This window comes from Dipodomys ordii, unplaced genomic scaffold, assembly GCF_000151885.1.
Source record: "Dipodomys ordii isolate 6190 unplaced genomic scaffold, Dord_2.0 Scaffold74, whole genome shotgun sequence".
Classification (NCBI taxonomy): Eukaryota; Metazoa; Chordata; class Mammalia; order Rodentia; family Heteromyidae; genus Dipodomys; species Dipodomys ordii.
This window is the reverse complement of record NW_012267290.1, coordinates 1,803,724-1,821,701: the sequence shown is the minus strand read 5'-3', so window position 1 is coordinate 1,821,701 and position 17,978 is coordinate 1,803,724. Positions and strand designations below refer to the sequence as shown.

General features: G+C 53.5%; 1 protein-coding gene across 4 annotated transcripts in view; it reads right to left on the bottom strand.

The window, feature by feature from the left end:
* Positions 1–17,978, bottom strand: part of Msra (methionine sulfoxide reductase A) — a 254,975-nt gene that overhangs the window by 17,602 nt on the left and 219,395 nt on the right. The gene's annotated exons all lie outside the window — the stretch shown is intronic.

The window sequence follows — 17,978 nt, the reverse complement described above, 5'->3', positions numbered from 1 at the left end:
CCCACGCCCCCTCACCTGGTGTTTTTTGCGGAGTAAAGCTGGACCGTGCCAGGAAGTCAGTCACCTGGGCTTGGGGAGGCCACTGGGGGGCAGTCAGGGGTCCATGAACATGTCCTTGTGCTACTGGATGCCACCCAGACAGCAGAGATTAACATGCTAACAGACTTCAAAACCCATGTGTAGAGCAAGGACACATGTGCCAGTTGAGGGTGCAGCAGACCTGCCGGGCGCCCGCAGCCTGCGTTGAATCCACACCCTGATGTTCGAGGCTTCTCAGTTAACCCAAGAGGAGGCAGAGCCCCGCCCACTCCCGCCTGTCAACGAGCTCTGCGGCTCGACTTCTTTTCTCCGTAATTTAGAACAACAAGAATAAAAAGTCCTAAACACTAAAAACAAAACAAAACCATTATTTAAAAAAAAATCCAGGACGCTCTTCAAAGGAAGCTGGCGCATTTATATTCGACCCAGATACCCATCACTCTGCAAACACGTCTTCAGGCACTGTGCAGAGTAGTTTCCAATGGGAATCCAAAGCAAGTGAATAGGAAGCGAGAGGAAGTCAAGCTCAGACTCTCAAGCTCCTCTCTTGGGGGCCAGCCTCTCCGGCCTCGTGTCCTGGGTAATGACAGGGGAGAGACAGGGCCTGGTCCTCCGGGGACCTCTGGGAAACACACACAGCCTGGGCCAGCAAACACTCCTAGAAAGGGACACCTGCGTCCAGGGTGCTCCCCGCTCCCTGCTACCTCCTGGCCCCCCAGGGCCCCCTCCCCAGCTCCGTCCGTGCTGGGGGCTGGAGGTTAGCAAGTTCATCCTCTGGCTGTTTTTATATTTCAGATGGGCTTAGTCACAGGGACACTGACAACGCTGCTACAGATGACCAGTGTTGGCGTCGGGGCCTTGAGGAAGGCTTCGGCGGTGGCTCAAGACAAGGGAGACGCGAGGGAAGGAGGAGAAGGAAGAACTGCGAGGGGGCATGGTGCCCACACAGTTGCTAAAACAGACGCCCAGCCTTGACCGGCAGGACAGCCTCCCCTCCGCCTGCAGGTGGCACTCAGCCTTGCACAGGCTTCCTGCATCTGCCAGGGGGCGGCCGGACGCCAGCGGACGCAGCAGCCCCAGGAGGCTGTACGTGGGAGCCCGGCGTCAGACAGAATGGCTTGGGCAGAGGGCAGGCTTTGCACCAGGGCTCTGGCCTCGGGTGGGAGGCTCCACGAGTGATCACTGAGAGCCACCACATGGTGACTGCTGGGGTCACACCCCACTCCTCCCCTCACCCGACCTGGGAATGCTGAAGACCATTTCGGGGCCGGCCATGAACCACGCATCTTGTTACAGGTCTGCCTGGTCACCATGACTGACCGCACCCAGGTGCTGGGCCCACAAGGCTTTTATACTGTGTCCAGAACTCGCCAAGTCACAGCCTTGTGCCAGCGCCTCTGGGGGGGGGGGTCTTCTTGTCTAGAACTCAAGCCCATCTCCACTAAAAGCCTAGAAATCCCTTTCCCCGAACGGCAGGGTTTGCTGTCCTCACTTTAGACTCAAGTCCCAAAGCTCCATTATGGGAAAACCATGCAGTGAGAACGTGCCCAGTGCTGGCCAGGCGCCTGCAGCCTGGCGCTACACTCGCCAAAGAGGAAAGGACTCGCCATCTTCCCACATGGGAGAGAAGCATCTCTCGGGGTGCTCTCTCTGCTCCCCCACACCCTCCTAGTCCACGGGGCCAGCTGTGAGCACAGTTCTGTTCTTGCCTCCTTTGGGGTATGGGCCCGCGGCTGGGATGGGCTCTGCAGTCAGCTAACTGAACTCTGCAGACATCCATGGTGATATCCTTGGGGTCAAGGGCCCAAGGGGGACAGCGCTGCGGACTAGGATAATGTGTGTTCACAGTGACGCGTGCAGCCACGAGGTTAATTTTTAATTACAGAGCAGGCCGGGCTGCTGAGCACAATTTACCCATCGCAAAAAGCCAGACCCCAAGAGAGAGAAGAAGAAGAGGACGAAAGTGGAGCTCAGAGCCAAGAACCAGTGGGAGATGGGACTGGCGGGGATGGGCGGGACGGGGGGACAGGGGACGGAGGGACGGGGGGACAGGGGACGGAGGGACGGGGGGACAGGGGACGGCGGGACGGGGGGACAGGGGACGGAGGGACAGGGGGACAGGCAGGATGAGCCAGGCCCGTCCTCTCACTGCACTGACCAGCTCTGTAGTTCCAGGCAGCTGTCTTCCATCCTGGACGCCGACATCGCGAGCTGTGACATTCGAGTCAGCCCCGCAGGCCCTTCTCTCCTTCCAGAGCCTGCCTGGAACGCCACGGCTCCAACCTTGGAGTTTCTGCGCTCACCTTTGCTTCAGCCAGTTTCAGCAGAACCCCCACCTCCACTCTGTCTGGCTTGCCCCCCTCCCTGCGAGTGGCATCTAGCCACTGCACCGGTCCTGCGCTGGCTTAGCTGGAGTCCTCCTTTATCTACCCCATGTTTCCTCTTAGTCCCAGCATTCACTGCCATCCCTGCCCACCCCACTTCCGGGTATCTTCCTAGTTAACTGCCATCCCTGCCTTCCAGAGGCCGCACCATGCCGCTCACCGGCTTCTGTACGCTGCGTATTAAGTGTCATGAATAGTGTTGTTTTTGTTTGCAGCTCCTCAGATAGAGCTGGGATGTGACTCCTTCTACTGTGCACAGTGCTTCTCAGACTGTTCATAACCTAGGAGCTGAGTGTGGGAATGCGGCTTGAGGAGTCCTTAAACCTCCATAGGCAGCCCTATGCGTAGCCAGAACTAGAAGGTATACCCTGGAGATGGGAGGGGGGAGGGAGAGGGAGAGGAAGAGGAGAAGAGAGAGAGAAAATTGAGGAGGGGGAGGGGAGGGGAGGAGAGAGGGAGGGGAGTGGGAGGAGGGGTGGGAGGGGAGGACATGCAGTTCTGCAGGGGGTGTCCACCTTCGCACAGCGTTCCTGCACTTTCTCTGGGGGCAGGAGCTGGTTTTTCATTCTCTGTGTTGCCAGCGGGCTGGAGTAGAGGGAAGTATTCCTGTCTAAGGGGGCCGCTGCTTCCTCTCCCCCTCCCTAGGGGCACAGAAGAGCTGTCATGAGGCTGCTCAGCATGGCCCGGCTCTGTTACATCAACGCCAGGCACTTGTAATGGAAGGTACCAGCCCTGGGTTCATGCTGGGCCTACGTGAGTGTCACGGCCTGTTAGCACGTGGCCTTGTGGGATGGGGTGCCCGGGTCACAGGGCAGGGTGCGGGCATCCGCAATGTGCATGCGGTGCAATTCGAGCTCTATAGACCCCTGGGAAAGGACAGGGTGAGCACAGGACGCCCCTCCACCACCACCACCACCACCAGCACCACCAAACAGAAATGCTCTGGCCTCCACCGTGACCCAGGAGGCGAAGTGACGGCCCGGAGGTGGCCACAAGAGGAAAAGCAATCCACAGACAGGGACGCTCAGGGAGCCCCGGCTTCAGCCCAGCACGGAGGGCGGGAGCTGGCTTCGGGTGGCTAACGGACTTCCTGGAATAAACATTCTTTAAATTTTTTTTTAATTCCAATGTGTCCGGTACGGTTTCCAAAACATTTTTACAAATGTCACACTCACTGTCAACCTGAAACCACCTGGAAAAGAGTAAATGACAGGAGCTAAATTAAGGCGCTCCACTTCTGCTCCTGTTCCGGGGACCTTTTCAGCCGTGGGCACCAAGGGGAAATGACTCCAGGGGGCTCAGAAGTGGCCCGAGGCAGATCAGGCCTCAGCACCCTCCCCGCACCCCGCGCGCCCCTCTGTGAGGGGCGCTGAGACCTCTTCCCACCCCCCCCATGTGCCCGCACACGCATGCTCCGCAGTGCCCACCCTGCTCTCCTCCTTCTGACGTCAGGGAGGGCTGCAGGGCTGGGTCTTCTCACATTCCCACCAGCCAGCCAGCCCTCCACTGGCAGCCATCACCACGCCTCCAGTGCGCCTCCTAAAGTCACGTGGGTCAGCGAGGTTCTCTGGTGGATGGTTCTAGAGCATGGCATCCTTGCATGAGGCCGGGGCCAGAGCCTCTGCTCCCACACCAGCCCTGTGTGGGGGAAGGTAGAAGCCCTTTCTATAGACCGGGACTGGGGTGGATGGGTCAGGAAGGTGGAGAAGCCAATTCAGGCGGGGCAGGAAAGGTACCTGGTCTGGGGCAGACACAGTGTAGGCAGAGTATACACCCACAGCTAACTGAGGGGCAGAGCGGGATGATTTCCTGTGCGTCTGATGCTGGGGAGAAGAGTCTAGAGAGCATTCTTGCCCTTGAGTGAGCTCAAGCCCATTTCAGCTCTTTGCCACCTGCAGATGTGAAAGCAGAGCTGATGAGCTCATGGCCTGAAGCTGGCATTACGGACCCCGAGGGCCTGCTGGCCAGACTTTTATGCTGCACTCTGGCAGAGCGCCATCTTGGTGCTGCCTTTATGACTCAGGATCAGAGTTCCAAACGAGAGGCAGGTGTGGAGTGACAGCCTCTGGTGGTTCTGCAAACAGGGCGCTCAAGGGGTGCCTCTCTGCGGGTCAGGAGAGGCCTGCCCAGCTGCCGCAGGAGCTCTGGGTACAGAGCGCGGTGCAGGGGAGGTCCTGCTCACCAGCAGTTCCTCAGACCCACGTGTGTCAGAGAAGAGCCGACCGAGCTAGTGGTCACGGACTCCGTGTCCTCCTACAGACCAGGAAGAACCACAGTGCTAGGGCCTGAAAAAAAAAAGGAGTCTCCACCCTCTCACCTTGTGATTTGGTTTGCCATTGACTGTGGCGGGATTCGCATTGGTAGCCTCTCTGTTGGCTACAGGCACAGCTTTTCTTGTTTGCTAGCTCAGTCAGGCATTGCTGGTGATCCATCAGCCAGACAATACAGGGCCTAGTCTGGTTTGGGTTTTATCCCCAAAGCGATTTGGGGCCACTAGCAGGACAGGTGTGTAGACTGCTCTGACAGAAGACAGTGGCATAAAGGATTCCCTAAGGTCCGTCCAGAGCTAGCATCCCATATCTCGGGATTTATCCAAACAAAATCTGTCTAAAAGATAACGCTGCTGCGTTTACGGCTGTGGGGTTGTGGGAACAAAGGGGCTGCCGCTAGGGGGCGTGCAGGTCAAGCAGCCAGCCTGGGAGGCAGGCGGCAAGCTGGGGATGGGGAGAGGGAGAAGGGGGAGGGAAAGGGGAGGGGCCTTCCTGCAGGGAGACCAGGATGCTCAGGAAGTGACCAGAAGGCCAGAAGGCTGCCTGGCATGAGGAGGGGAGGCCACAGGCCCAGCCCCTCCCCAGCCCTAGCTCCTGTGGCTGAGGCCAGGTGGGAACGCAATGGAAAGCCAGGCAGGGGCCTCGGGGCAGCAGACATGGCTGCGCATTCGGGACCTGCTCTCCTCAGCGTCTCTCCCTCCCCTTCCTTGGGTCATCTTGTTTTCCAGCAGCCTCCAGGGCTTGCAGGGAAGGTCTGATGTTGGCCTGACAGGAAGTCGTGTGGAGTGCCCCAGAAGCTCACCTCGCCCTGGGCAGGCAGGTGACTTGTCCAATAGTTAAAAGCAGCAAGTCGGTGAGGATGTGGAACAGGACCTGTTAGGGAAGGACCCGCAGCTGACGAATGCAGAGTGACACGGGTTAGGGAGCAATGGAGAAACCCCTAATGATATAGAGAAGGATGACACAAAGCCGTATGCTTGGGATAACACTGCTGGTAGACCAGAGTATGCACACAGACAGGCAGACAGACAGACAGACAGAAAGGGCAGTGAGGACCCCAGCTGTAGCAGTTTGACACTAAGTTGTGGGTTTTAGAGAGAGACTCGGACTGTAGCAAATGTGGGGGGAGGGGGTCGGAACTGTAATTCTCAAACCTCAGCATAATAGACCATGTACAGGGTTTTGGAACAGATTTCTGGGGCCCAGACTGGTCTGGTTTCTAAGTCAGAAAGTCGGGGATGCAGCTGGAAATTTCGCATTTTTACTTTTATTGTTTTGGTCGCATAGCACCCTGCTCCATGATCTGCGTGACATGGGGACCGCACACAGAACCACAGCGGCCCCGTGAAAGGAGGGCGTCTGTTGGGGGAGGCTGTGTCACGGAGGGCCGGGTCAACAGGCCGCCAGGGTACATTCGATGGCCACAGGGGCACCATCTCCTCCATCCTGCTCATGGTCAATTCAGCAAGATCGCTGGAGCTGCTGCCCTGACAGGAAACTCCTGTGACTCAGAGACTGATCATTATAGGCTGCCCTTCTGTTCCCGGGGAGTCTGACGTCCGCTCCCAAGATGCATTCCTCTGGGACAGCTATCACTCTGTGACTTTCCCTCTGGGTGACCGCCCTTTCCTGAGGTCCCTTAGAATCCAAAGGGCACCATGGACATTGCCGACCTAACCTGACCTCTGTCTTTCTCTGACAAGGCGCAGAAAGGACAGCCATCTAGCCAGCAGTGGCGCAGCTGAGATTGGAAACCCAGGACACCTGACTGCACCCACAGCTCCTTGTCCCCACTTCTACCTGTGCTCCCAGCCTTCAGCCGCTGGTAAACATAACCTGCTGGCCCGGCCTCATGGGGCCATGGACCCTGAGCAAGTGCCAGTGATCAGCAGCTTCTGTGCGGGGCCAGAGCTCCCCACGTGGGAATGGGTCCCAGTCAGCCATTACCGCGAGAGCTCTCAAACCGAGACCCTCCGGAACTGTGGGCCCAGCCCTGCCAGGAAACTTCCTGTGGTGGGCCAGCAATCACGGGAAGTGGCGCCCTGCTGGCCAGACAGCCCTCCATGCTCGGCGGCACAACCCTTCTGCCGGCTGTTTGCTAGGCAGAATCTGCCTGGGAGTGTGCCCTAACGAAGCCACCCCGAGACCCAGCACAGCTCCAGTCTGACCTGAGGCTGAGAGCAGGAAGTTCCAGGGCCTGAAAGACATTGGCTCTCCCCAGCTTCCTGCAGGCTTCGGGGCTTCGGCGCCATCTTAACGTCTTTCTTTCTCTTTCTCTCTCTTTCTTTTTCTTTTTTTCTTTCTTCTTTTCTCCCGTCCTTCTTTCCTTCCTTCCTTCCCTCCATCCTTCTTTCCTTCCTCCCTCCCTTCTTTTTTTGGGGGGTGGGGTGGGCTTGTTTAAGGCTTTGTGCCCTATGCTCTCACTTGGCTCTTTTGCTCAAGGCTGGCACTCTACCACTAGAACCACAGCTCTACTTCACACATTTTGGTGGTTAACTGGAGATAAAGAACATCATGGACTTTTCTGCCAGAGCTGGCTTTAAATCATGATCCTCCAATCTCAGCCTCCTAGGTAGCTGGGATGGCAGTCATGAGCCATCAACCCAGTTGATGGGTTTTGCCAGGCAGAGGCAAAAGCACAGGCTGGAACTACAAGAGTCCGTTTCCGGTCAACATCCCCACGCCTTCCCCTGGATGCCCTTTTCTCACCCACTGCATGGCACGCGCCCACGACTGCACTGGCGAGGAAGAATCCTGACTTGGAAATGGAAGGAGACTTCTGGGAGTGACAGCAAAGGATCTGGTTCTTCACGGGGGCCGTGGGCTTCACAGCTGAGGGCTGAGAGGACGCTGGCAGAAATCTACACAGGGATTCAGGCCATTTTCTGGTTGGACAGGCTGCCAGCCAGGAGTGTCACGTGTAATCAGTGTCAAATCATGCAGGCACACTGGCCTGCTCTCTACCCTCTGCCCGGCCCACCTGGGCAGCAGGAGAACCATTCCAAAGAGCTGTGCTGTGGTTTGGCAAGATGGCCTACCGCAGGACCTCTACACCTCTACTCTGTTGCCAGGAAGCAGACCTTGCCCTGCTCCAGCAGGTGACTTTGGCCGTTGGAAGTTCAGGCATGTCTCTGTGGCCCCTGTGAGGAGGAGCCTGGATCCCCCCAGGAAGCTTGAACGGTTTACCCAGATGCACACAATAAACAATCCGAGCTAAGACTTAGTCCTGAGCCTCCTCCTGACACTCAGAAAAAGGTTTCATAGCTGGACACTGGTGACCCACGCCTGTAATCCTTGCTACTCCAGAGTCTGAGATCTGAGGATCGTGGTTTGAAACCAGTTGGGGCAGGGAAGTCTGGGAGACCCATTAACCACTGAAAATGTTGAAAGGGGCACTGTGGTTCAAATGCTAGGACACCATCTTTGAGCACAAAAGCTCAAGAACAGTGCCTAGGCCCTGAGTTCAAGCCCCAGGATTTGGCACACGCCCACACGTGCATGTGCATGTGCGCGCGTGCGCACACACACACACACACACACACAAACACACGACTTTAGGCCAGATTTCTTTTTTGCCTGACATAAGTGACTTGATATGGTAAGATATGCATCTTCCCACTTACCATGCTCTGCCAGAAATAACCACTCCCAGGGGATGAATATCCCTTTAAGAAACAGGACGCAGCCACTTGTCTTTCTGTGCTCAGCAATGAGTATTTATGTTCACTGTATGTAGCCACCAAACATCTGGAGTTATGAGAGTTGAATCTAACCATTAGAGCCAGTTTAAAAAAAAACACTAAATTCAAACACCTAAGAATTCTTTGGTTTCAGTCACCTAAGAAAGGCTCATGTTTACCAAGCACGATCAGTCCAGTCTGTTCTAAAAGCTTTGCGTGGAATAACACTGATTATTTGTCACGCCCCAGGAGGCAGGTCCTGTCTTTATCCCCTTTTACAGAGTGGGAGGCGGAGGTAGGCAGAGTGGCCAGGTGGCGCGCCCGAGGGAACGCAGTGAGGGCTGAGTGAAGGACGGCAGCCCGTGGCTGAAACTCGCAGCTATCCTGCTCCTGCTCTGGTGTCTTCTTAACCGGCGCCTGACCCTGAACACAGATGCGGTCCTGGAGGCCTTGGTGCTCCTGGTTGGAATGCAGGGTGAGGGACGGGATTCTTAGAAAAGCTGGGGGGGGGAGGGTGTCAAAGGGCTGACAGGCCACACCACAGTTTGGATAAGTGGCCCCAGGGTACCATGGGAGGCAGCAGAGGCTTCGGGAGGTGGGGCCCAGTAAGAGGTTTTACGTTATTAGGAGCAAGTCCTCAAAGGAGGTTGTGCGGCGCTGGTCCCTTCCTTTCTCTTTTTAGCTGTCCACCATGAGGTGGACAGTTTGCTGTGGGGTGACGTGACACACTACCTCCCCGCAGGACCCAATGCAGTGGGTCAACCAGAGAGAGAGAAGTGGGGGGAGATTTGACACACTCTCTGCACAGGCCACGGCGAGGGGCTTTGCGCAGGATTCTGCGGGAGCTCGGGAGGAGCTGTATGAGAGTCTGTTTTACAGATCAGCCACGTCAGTCTTGGAAACGGTAAATAAGACCATTTCCCTGGCTCTCCGTCCTGGGCCGCCCCCAGGAAGAGCCGGCCCTATGTGAAAAATCCTGATTTGAGTCTGATTAGGGTTAATGTATTAGTTATCTATCTTCACATTTTCTTTTTCTTTTTAGTTTTCAGTGCTTAGAAATTGAAATTAGGGCCTTGCCTCTAGCTAGGCGAGTGCGCTGCCGAAACGGGCAGCTGCTACTCAATGCTGGTCGTCCGACCGCTCCAACCTCTCCCGCAATCCGCTCGGCCATCCCAGCGCGCTGCGCCCGCGCACTGCGCCGCTCACTACGGTGTCATCTTTTCTCTAGTTGTAGGCTTTTCTCCTTTGTTCATGCCTAGAGAAAAAGAGGGGGACCGACCGAGAGAAAGGAAGGGTGGGAGGAGAGAGAAGAACGAGGGGCAGGGAGGGAGAGGGAGGGAGGCACAGGTTTATTTGGATTTATTCCGGCTGGTCCCGGCACAGGGCTCGGAGCGAAGACAGAGGTTATGTGTGGCTTGGGAATCAGGGAATCTGAATCTGGAGGTGGCTGCACGGACCCGTGCACGTGCACGCGCCTGTGTGGTCGCTGCAGACCCCGCCAGGGCACGCCGAGCCTGTTTGTCTTATTTGCAAGCACAGAGAAAATGAATCTCCCCAGAGCTCCCTTGGAAAACGACTCCCAACATTTTCAGTTCAATGAGGCCTGGGATTGTAATCGGCTGCTTCTTAATTCCTAATTGGACCCCTCCGGCTCATGTGATGGCAGCTGCTGGGCGGCCTGTGACACGGAGCCCGGCGGGGCGGAGGGGGGGTGCAGGTTGCCTGAGAGGTAACAGCACCGCCCCCCCCAAGGCCACAGGTCTGCCACGGCACGCTGCTCCTTCCAATGAAGAGTTGTCACCAAGCACAAGGATAGTCACCTCCCATTCTCCGGGGTGGCAGGCAACAAGAAGCTGGTGCTGCCTGGGCCGCGGCCTGGCATGGAGCGGGAAGCGGGGAAGGGCCGAGACCTGCGGGCGCTGCACAGAGGAGCCGAAGGGGTGAGACCAGTTGTCTTTGCGGCTGTTTACTCTTGCTGGGAACGACACGATGACGCCACTCCCAGCGTGGAGGAAAATCCTGTCATTGCCGCGTCTCCCGCAGCCTGGGGCCTCCGAAGGAAGGCTTGGCGCCCGAGAACACTCCCCATATCCAGCACAAGGAAAAGCCCATGGAAGTGGACTTTCCCCATCACAGATGAGCCCCCCACCAATGCTAACAGCACCCCTTTCCGGAGGCTGAGATGGCCAATTACTTCCTTTCTGACTTTCAAATGTCATCTGGTATTTACTTCCTTCCTGATCTTGTCCCAAAATAATAGACTCTAAAAATAAATGATAATTGAAGCTTTTCTCAGTCGCCTCTCAGGAGAGAGTGAGCTCGGTGTCTGCGTCAGGTTATAGAGGGGCGCAGCAGGGGACATGGCTTGAAAATGTCCCTAGGATGAGCACCTTCAGCTCGGAAGGGCCCCGGGCTGTAGAGAACAGGCTACACTTCAGACCAGCCATGAGGACAGGGGACACGTGTTCTAGGATGAACGGCAGCACCTGTCTCCACGGAACACCAGACATGCTCTTCCGGAAGCTGCTCTCCACACACTCAGACCTCCTCCTTGCCACCCAGGGGACAGCCCTGATACGCTCGAGATACAGCCAGGACCAGAAGTGGCCCATGAGAATGAGAAGAGGAAAAGGGATTGGAGCCCGGGGAAGCTCCCCACGGCCAAGGTCAGGCCTTTGCCCTCTGAGCTCACAGTGATGGGGCACGGCCACCGCTGGATTAATAAAGGAACAGACAATGATGGACATTTATCTAACAGCTGGTTATACCTCACGGTGCAGAGGTGAAAACTAGCTGTACTCTGACTGGCCACGGGTATGCTCAGCCACCCTGTTTGATGAGTATCTTCATTTTTCACTGCTCTGTGGTGAGGAGACGCATGAGAGTCAGAGCCACAAAAAGCCACCTTCACTTTCTGCTGTTGCCATTATGGTGACCTGGGAAAAGCCGTTTTGTTTCCTTGAACATAACAGCTTCCACATCTAGAAAGCAAAAGCATCGTGGACCTACGAGAACACCGGACAACTGCCAAACGGGATGTCAATACTGGTGGTTAGAAAGTAAAGAGTAAAAAATAATGACAAAACCCCAGTTCGTAACGGTGCCTTCGTCTGTTCTGGAGCGCACATCGTCCCTGTCTCCCATCGCCCCTGCAGTGTCCCCTTTACTTTCAAGACCTTCTTTTTATATTTTCCTTTGTTTTCCCCTAGCTTCCACAAATGAGAGAAAGCATGTGACATTTGTCTGGGGTCTGGCTTATTTCACTCAACAGGATGATCCTCAGTTCCATCCACTTTCCTGCAAGTGACTTAATTACATTCTTCTTAATGGCTTTGTAAAATTCCAGCATTTTCTTTATCCATTCACCAGCCAATGGGCATCTTTGAGCATTGTGGGGTAGAGCCTCCATAAACATGAAGGCAATCTCTGTTGTAGGCCTACTGTGACTCATTTGGATATAGCCCAGAAGCGGCTATGACTGAACCTTATGGAAGTTCTATTTTTAATTTTTTGAGGAATCTCCATCCTGGTTTCCACAGTGGCTGAATTAATTTACATTTCCACCAGCAGTAAGAGTTCCTCTACCCTCCATATCCGCACCGACATTTGTTCATTTTCTTGCTCACAGCCATTCTGACTGGGTAAGGTAAAATCTCCAGGCAGCCTTGCTTTGCGTTTCCCTAACTGCGAAGAGTGTTTGACATTTTAATGTATTTCTTGGCCATTTGTACTTCCTCATTTAAAAACTGTTCGGTTCCATTGACTATTTATTGGTTGGTTTATTTGCTCTCTCTGCTGGTTAACTTTTTGAGTTGTTTATACATTCTGGATATGAATCCCTTGTTAGAATAGTATCTGGCAAACACTGCCTCCAGTTCTTTAGGCTGTCTCTTCACTTTGATTGTGTCTTTCACTGTGCAGAAGCTTTAAATTTGATACAATCTCATTTGTCAAAGAAAAAATATTATTTAAAGTGGCCATACTCCTGACAGTAATCTACAAATCCAATCCAATTCCCATCAAAGTCACTTTTCACAGAAATAGAAGTTTCTTCTTCAAGAACAGAACATTTGTGCCAAGTGTCCAACAAAGATTAGATGTGAGACTCTCCCTGTGTGGACACTTCAATTATGAGTTCTTTTTCTTTCACATGCTATAATAATGTAATATATATATATATAATATATAGTTCTATAGATATCTAACACATGTATGCATATAGATATAATAAAGCAGACACATACAGCCTCCATAATGATTCTTAAAATGTTTATATGATTAATAAGTCCTAATCCAATAAGTTATTCAGCTACCAACAATGCACAAAACAATATCATATATTAATAGTATGTACACTGTATATATGATATATTAATATCATGTATTAATAGTAATTAATAGAAATTTTTATCTATGTCCCTTTAACAATAGTTTTCATCCTAAATCAAATTGTAAAATATTGTAGATTTCTGTAGTTCTTTTACATTGCCTTTTAAATTTTGTGGTGGCCTTTTAATGAGTAACGCACAGCCAAAAGGTATGGTAGCAATGTACAAAAGCAGTTTCTGCAGGTGGTGTTTCATTTGTTGTGATTACATTCAGTTTTGAAATGTCAGTGTTCCATCTTTCCTTTCAGAACTTTATCTGCAATTAAGGATCTCTACCATTAGGTGGCAGTGGTGCCACTATTATGCTACATCTAAATAGACTTGTTTTTGATTTCTAGCAGAGATAGATGGCCATCGGTATTTCTCCCTTTATTCTTTTGCTAATTTTTTTTCGCAAAACCAGCTACATTCAACAGTATTTAAAAGGTCATTTATGTTTTAATTGTTACTATACCGTAATATTAAACAGTTGTGAACCTTAATAATTTAGTGTTAAACTGGGCACCAGTTGTTCAACCTAGCTACTCAGAAGGCTGAGACCTGAGGATCATGGTTCAAAGCCAGCCTTGGCAGAAAAGTCCATGAGAATCTTATCTCCAATTAAACCAAAAAGTGGTAGAGTGTTAGCGCTGAGCAAAAAAAGCTCAGAAATAGCAACCAGGCCCAGGACTGGTACAAAAAAAAAATTTTTTTTAAATAAGAGCAATTCATTGTAACTATTTGGTCACTACTAAATATAACTGTTTTCTCCCCAAATCTGAATGTATAATTCATTTCAAACTGAGAATTGTGACACTTGCTTTTAACTTTTGGACCTTGCACCCGCTGTTTCTATACTCCTAGTGGATACCAGTCCCTGAATGGCAACTCTGTGTCCTAGAGCTACAGCAAGCTATTTGCTTGCTGAGTTCTTACAGGCATATGAGGGGAAGACTTGCTTTGATGTTCTGGCCGTTAGACTGGTAATGCTTCCTGTTCCACGTTGGGTGGGAGGAGAAGGCAGTTAGACACAGGTGCAGCCACCCGTGGGCAGCAACACCAAGATGCAGACCTGGAGAAGGGATGCTGGACTCAGGCAGGGAGAGATGAAGACTCATTCCAACAGGCCCGCTCTGTCTCCCCGTGAGGTCCCCTCAGTGACACTAACTCGGGATCCAAACAACTGCTTTATAAAGATGTTGGTTTTTTATTACAGAGCAGTGCATTTTGCAAGGCAATATTTGTACTGAGAGCCAGGCAGACTTTTAAAGCTTCCATCACTAGAAACAACCAGAGCCAGACAGTGCCACACTGCCTTTGGCCATGAGCGCAGGAGCAGCTTTTCAGTCCCTGGATTCCTGCAAATCAACCCCAGGGTCTCTGGGAGAAATGACACTTTTTCTCCTGTCCTGACCGCAAAAAAAAGAAGAAAAAAAATGTCTTTTACAAAATCAAATGAAAGGGAAGCTCTGCATCTTGCTTGTGAAGTTGATTTGTATTGTTCTCGGCTTTGTTTGTGTTCGCGTCCTCCGGGTCAGGGTTTCAAGGCGAGGCCAGAGGCTGCCCCACTGTCAGGGTGGCTCCATGGCGTGGCCAGACCACACGGATGGATCCGTGACGCACACACACCGGTTCACGCTGGGCTCTGGCTTTGCGGATGAGCTGTGCATGCCCCTCACTCTGTGCCTTCCTTTGCTGTCCTCTGGGTCATGAATGCGCCCTCTTGTGCTCTCTGGAGGAAGTGCATGCCCTCCTCTTCGGGAAAGGCCAGCCGCCTTGACTGCAGCTCCGGCCCCTCACTTGGCTTTTCTTTTCCAGCTCGGTAGAGCTGCGTTCTCAGAGCCTCCTCATCCCGTCTTTCCCCTGGGTGGTGCGGGTCCCGAGGCACTGCAGACTGACCCAGAACTGAATGAAGCCCATCTCCCTCTGCTCCTTCCTCTGTCCCCTATGCCCATTGGCTCCGCTCTTCACAGGGTTATTTCAACAGAGTTAAATTACATTGGAATATAGAGTATGGACACACTCTGCTAGGACTGGCACAAAGCATTTTTTTTTACTAATCCACAGCCAGGAATCCAAGTACCAACCACATCAGACAAGTTCAAGTAAGCCAGAGGCCACTTCTCAGAGCTGAGCGTGGGCTCTGGGCTCTGGGCGAGCTAGCTCCACAAACAACTCCGTCCTGTGTCACGGCAGCAGCTCATGAACCCAAGCACTCAGCAACCCAGCATCAGTTGGTCATACACAAATAGTACCCAAGACCCACAGGAGAAAGAACATGGCCGCTGAACACAAGGGGTTCAAAAGGAAACGACACCCCAACATTGTAGACCTGGTATGGCAGGTTCTGTCAAAGCAGCTTGTGGGGGCTGTGGGGAGGGAAGAGGACCCCTGACCCAAACTGGGAAAGGGGCTTCTGGGTTCAGAGTTCACGCCACAGCCCAGCCAGAAAGCAAACCGAGACCCAAACAACCACAGTGCCCACTCCTCTCAGGAGCCGGGCAGGCAGACAGCCGGCCCACCCTCCAGAAGGGCGGAGGACATATGGGGTGAAGCCCGTCACTCTCTCTTCTCACTGCCAGATCATGGAGGATTCCAGAAAGGCTGCATGAGGCCTGGTTTGGACCATCCTGTGCCCTGCCCAGCCAGCTCCTTGCGTCCTCCCGGCTCAGACTGGCATGCCCATGGTGCCGAGCACCAAACTGTAGGCAGGTGTCTTGGGTATAAACTTAGAGCCCTTGGCTTCCTCTGCCCACTCAGACTTCACACTTTTCCCCACGCTGCATTTGCCTGGACCAACTTCCCTAAAAGGGACGTGGAGACTCTTCTGCTTTTCTCCAGCGCGCGCGCGCACACACACACACACACACACACACACCATCACCATCACCATCACCATCACCATCTGCTGTGGAATGCCATCCAGATTCCACAGGGCTCTTCCCCTGGGGCCGCAGATCAGCTCTGTGGGTCTCCGCGTGACCCCACACCCCACATGCATCCTTCTCAGCTGTGTGTCCTACTTCTAGTCAGGGACTCAGTGGGGTCAAAGGCCTCCCGCAGAGCACCGATGGCCCCCGCGGGTGAGGGTATGCAGCAGAGGCTTAGCTGCGGAGTTGGGAGTTTCGGGTTCACGCTACCGTCCATCCCAGTGTCCCAGGCAGCGACCCCAGACAGAGTGCTCCGTCTTCTGTCTCCGATGTCTCCGAAGCAGAGCCCGGGCAGAAGGGTGTGAGCCCAGGGCCTGGCCCACAGCCTGGGGCCGTCTGCTCTCCCCGCACCTGGACACCTGCGTCCTCTTCCATCTAGCCAGGCAAGGAGAAGGGAATGTTCTCCGTCTATAAGTAGTTCCTGCTGTTGCAGATAAAATTAAAATGGCATGGCTATTTTGGTAGAAAAATCAGGTAAAAAAAATGCTGAAAAATAAACTCTCCCTCAAATGCCACGCCTCCCCTTCACCGCGTTCTTTTTTTATGCCCATTTGGTATTTGTTTTTAATTCTGGCTGATTGTCAATTTTCAAACCTGATGCATAGAGTGGCTTGCTATTCTGGAGGCGTTATTTTAAGATGAAACAATGTAAATTCTGACTTTGGGTGGCAGATGGCTGGCAGTTCGCTGTTTGGCAAACCAACTGGTATGGTATGTTGGAAATTCAGAGCAGCAGGTACACGGCTCAATTTGAAACCGCCGCAGATGCTAGGGGGCGCGGGGGAGGGGCGCAAGCTGGTCAGGAAATTAAGCACAGTACTCCGAGCTCAGAGGGGGAAAAAGATGATAATTAGCTGAAAGTTTGCTTCTTTCAGTCTTGACTTTTTTTTTTCTTTTTCTTTCTTTTTCGTTGGTTTTTGGAAAACCCTGACAAGTCAGCACAGGGAAAAGCTTCTAATTTTGCTTCAGATCTATCTGTTTGGCAAAGCTCGGCCTCCATAAGAAATCCAAAGGTGAAGAAGAAACAGATAAAGAGAATCTCAAATGTGTTATTCAACAGAAAGATGCAAACGACGGTGTTAAAGGAAGAACCCATCTCCCCCACTCACTCTTCAGGTGGGTTGGAGAGGAAGGACTTGTGTCTGGGGAAAGTGGAATTAACCCCACGCACGTGTCTGTGTGCATGAACCCTCACCATGACGTCAGCATGGGGCCTGTCCTGCCCGTGGCTCTGTGCGTGCAGAGTGAACCCTAGGGAGAGGGTCCCCAGCTCTGCCACGTGCACCAGTCAGCGGGGGCCCATGCCGGGCGGCTTCTTGGCAGTGGGAATGCCAGAAGAACACGTGGAGTCTGGGTGGCCCTGGTGTGTGAAATGTGAGCTATTTCTTCATTTCCTTCCCATTGTCTGATGGCCGGAAGGCAGGTGGGGATGTTTTTGCTTCTGACACTGTAACTCTCTCCTAGCATGCTGGCCCAGGGAAAGCCTGCCCTAACCGGTGCCCCCCCGAGACACAACGCCCCCCCGCCATGCTGCCCGATGCAGGTCCGTGGCCCCGTGAGGCCCTGTGGGCCAGCTTGGCCTATACAGCAAAGCGGCGAGAATCCCCCGGAGCGGAGTCTCGAGTCCAACGCTACTGATGGGCTAACTCCGCTGGGCAGAGGGGACAGGCGCGATGCTACCTAGGGTCAGGTGGTCAGGCAGGAACAACACACTCATTAAAATTCCAGTTCATAGCACAACCTTTCGCATCTGGGCCTGGAGTAATGAGCTTTGTAAGAACCCAGCCCACAAGCCGTCCCCTGGGTGGAGCAAAACCAGGACAAGGTCTGGAGAAGGTGCCTTCTTCCCCTTGCTTCCCGCCCGAACTCCGGGTGAAGCATCAGTAAGACTAGACCCAGGCCCTGGGTGACACACCGATGACTCGAACCCAACTCCACCCTAAGGGACACATGGCCTGAGGAAACCATAAAGGAGCATGCGCAGTCAGACACAGAGTGGAGTGTGGTGAAGGCCTGACCCCCACCCTATCACCCCAGGTGCATGCAGACACCAGGTGAAACCCAGGGATGCAGGGGTGTGCATGGGGGGCAATCCCACCTGAGCCTGGCTGCAAACATTCCCCTGGGGGCCTAACCGGAAGTCCCGCCTCCCAGCCCTAAAGGCCTTTTCCATAAACTCAGTCTCCTTGCTCAGCCCCTACAAAAGCTTAACTCCACCCCCACCTCTTCGCACAACCTCCATGCCCATGGGCAGGTTGCTGGCCTGGCTGCTGTGCCTGTTGAGAGGAGCCCCCCTGTTCTTTCTCCT